This window comes from Mus pahari, chromosome 2 (genome assembly GCF_900095145.1).
Source record: "Mus pahari chromosome 2, PAHARI_EIJ_v1.1, whole genome shotgun sequence".
In the NCBI taxonomy this organism is placed as follows: Eukaryota; Metazoa; Chordata; class Mammalia; order Rodentia; family Muridae; genus Mus; species Mus pahari.
Genome location: NC_034591.1, coordinates 140,646,628 through 140,649,305, shown reverse-complemented (window position 1 = coordinate 140,649,305; position 2,678 = coordinate 140,646,628). Strand labels below are relative to the sequence as shown.

The following is a 2,678-nucleotide window of genomic DNA, read 5'->3' as shown; positions in this document are numbered from 1 at the left end:
GAGGGAGGGAGGGAGGGAGGGAGGGAGGGAGAGAGAGGGAGGATGGAGGTCTCCCCCTTACCCAGGATACTGCAGAGGATCCTTCGGTGTAAGGGAAACATTTGAATACTTGGGAAGAATGGGTAAAAAATGTATAATGATTGCAATTAATTTTTATGTGACCATTGTAAAACAGACAAACAAAAAGAAGTGTAGGCAAATAAACATTAGAAAATAATGGAGCCATGGTGGCTAGTTAGAAGCAAACAGGGCTGATGGTTTAGAATTCAAACAGCCTCCAGCTACAATTCAGTAGCTGACAATTCAGTCACCCTCAGTGGGTGACCTAGGGATGCACTGAGGCTTAACACTGGACAGAATAGAAGAGATTTGGTTCTCGGAACACATAGCAAGAGCGAGCCACATCAATGCCGATGCAGAGTCCGTAACTTCATGGTAGCTAGGCAAAGAGAAGGGGGTAACAGAGAGAAAGAGGGGGACAGGGGAAGGTAGAATCTGACACAGAAACAGATACCAAACAGAAAGGCAGTCTGAGATAGGCATGGTGGCTCACACCCATAATCCCAGCTACTCAGGAGGAACACATATGTAGGCCTTAGCTAAACAGGAACAAACAGAAGACCTCCATATATTTTGGCATTGTGAAATGACTAAATAGCTTGTAGGTCAAAAACTATCCGTGAGAGAATTTTTCTGATGCTGAAAACCAGATACAGTGAGGATGGAGATAGTGCGCATTAAACAATGTGCAGGGTATGTGGGGGTGCCAGAGAGGGCGTCCACTGCTGAGCTCAGTTATTACTAAATCTCTGAGATCTTACTAAACCTCTCCCCTCCCCCTCTCCTCTCACCTTCCCCTCTTCTTCTCCTTCTCGCTCTCCCACTCCTCTCCCTCCCTCCCTCTCTCCATTTCTCCTTCCTACTCCAACTCTCCCTCCCCTTCACTCCCATCCCCTTCCCCCCTCCTCCTCCCTCCTCTCTTTGCAGCCACCACTTGCCAGTACCTCCTCAGCTAGGAGTGGGCTTCATACCCACCTCCCCTCTCCATGGGGGGGTTTTGCCTGACCTGAGCACACCCAGAACTTGTGCATGCTGTCACAACCACTGTGAATTCATACATGCAACTGCCTGCCATGCTATCAATTAAAAGCACTGTTTCCTCAAGGTCACCCACAACCTCTGGCTCTTCTTATCCCCTCTTTCTTGATAATCCCCGGCCCTTGGGGGAAAGGCCCGATATAGATATCTCCTTTATGGCTGAGCACGCCAGTCTCTTAGCCTCTGCATGTTACCCAGTCATAGACCTCTGTGTTAGTCACCATCTACTGCAAGAAGTTTCTCTGATGAGGGTTGGGATATACATTAATCTCTGGTTAGAGCAATAAGTTATTAGGAGTTGTTTCAATACTATGTCCACTCGGTGGAATGATAGTAGCAGGTCCTCCCCTGGGCCTGTGACCGTCTAGACATAGGCCCTTTGCCCCAGTAACCCAATTATGGGTTCCATCTCCTAGAATGGCCTTAAATCCAATCAGAAAGTATTTAGTTATGCCCATAATGTTAATGCCACTATTGCACTAGTGAGCTTGACTTTCCAGGACAGTCATTACTGTAGCTCTCAGGGTCACAGCTGGGTGAGTCACGATTACTTTTCTCCTCTGGTAGTGAGCTCAGTTCTTCAAGTGGAAAGTGTGTTAAAAACAGTACTGTGGTCTGGGAGTGGTAGAGTGCTTAGCATAAATGAGGCCTTGTGTTCCATTACTAGCACCGTAGACTGACAGACAGACAGACAGACAGACAGACAGACAGACAGACAGACAGACAGACAGACCAACTGACCGGATGACAGGCAGGCAGGCAGGCAGGTTAGTTTTTGTTTTGTTTTGTTTTGTGTAGGGGGGCATATTTTTTGTTTTGGTTTGGTTTGTTTTTGTTTTTTTTTGAGACAAGGTTTCTCAATGTAGCATTGGCTGTCCTGGAACTCACTTTGTACACCAGGCTGGCACAAACGTTATGTGAATAACCAACCACTCTCTGCTTAGATTCAAAGCCCATTCCACACTCATGCCTCTCCCTCTTAACCAGGCCCAGCACACAGCCGGCTAAGTCCTAGACCCCAGTGAGGACCCTACTACTACTAATCTGCTAAATGACACGGAATAAACTGACTTCTAAGTTCTTTATAATATCCATAGGTTACTGCATTGCTCAACCTTCAGTAGAGACGCCTTAAAATGTGTCTGTGAGAACCTCTGTGCGTGTTCTCGGAAGCCAGAAGATGGTGTTGGATCCCTGGGACCTGCGATGACAGATGACAGTGAGTCACCTGACGTGTATGCCGGAACCAAACTTGGGCCCTCTTGAGTGCTCTCAACTGCTGAGTCATCTCTCCAGCCCAGAGACGCTTCTTTCTGCTGTTTACACAGAGACCCACAACTAGTCAACATGCAGACAGTAAGAGGGGATGGAGTGGTCCCTGTGTGGTCACCAGGAGCAGAGGACCTGCCATGATCCTTCTCCGTCTCCAGAGTGGCTCCTGGGACAATCAGCCCCAGCCCACCTGGCCTTGTTTCACCTGGCCTCTGAGTCTCCGATTTACTAAGGACCAAAACCAAGAAAGCACAAAGAATGGAACAGAAACAAAAAATCATAGAAAAGGAAAAACTTTAAAAAAAAAA

General features: G+C 47.4%; 1 protein-coding gene across 1 annotated transcript in view; it reads right to left on the bottom strand.

Moving 5' to 3' along the window:
* The window catches only part of Vwf (von Willebrand factor), a 154,417-nt gene that overhangs the window by 144,453 nt on the left and 7,286 nt on the right, over nucleotides 1–2,678 (bottom strand). The window lies entirely within an intron of this gene.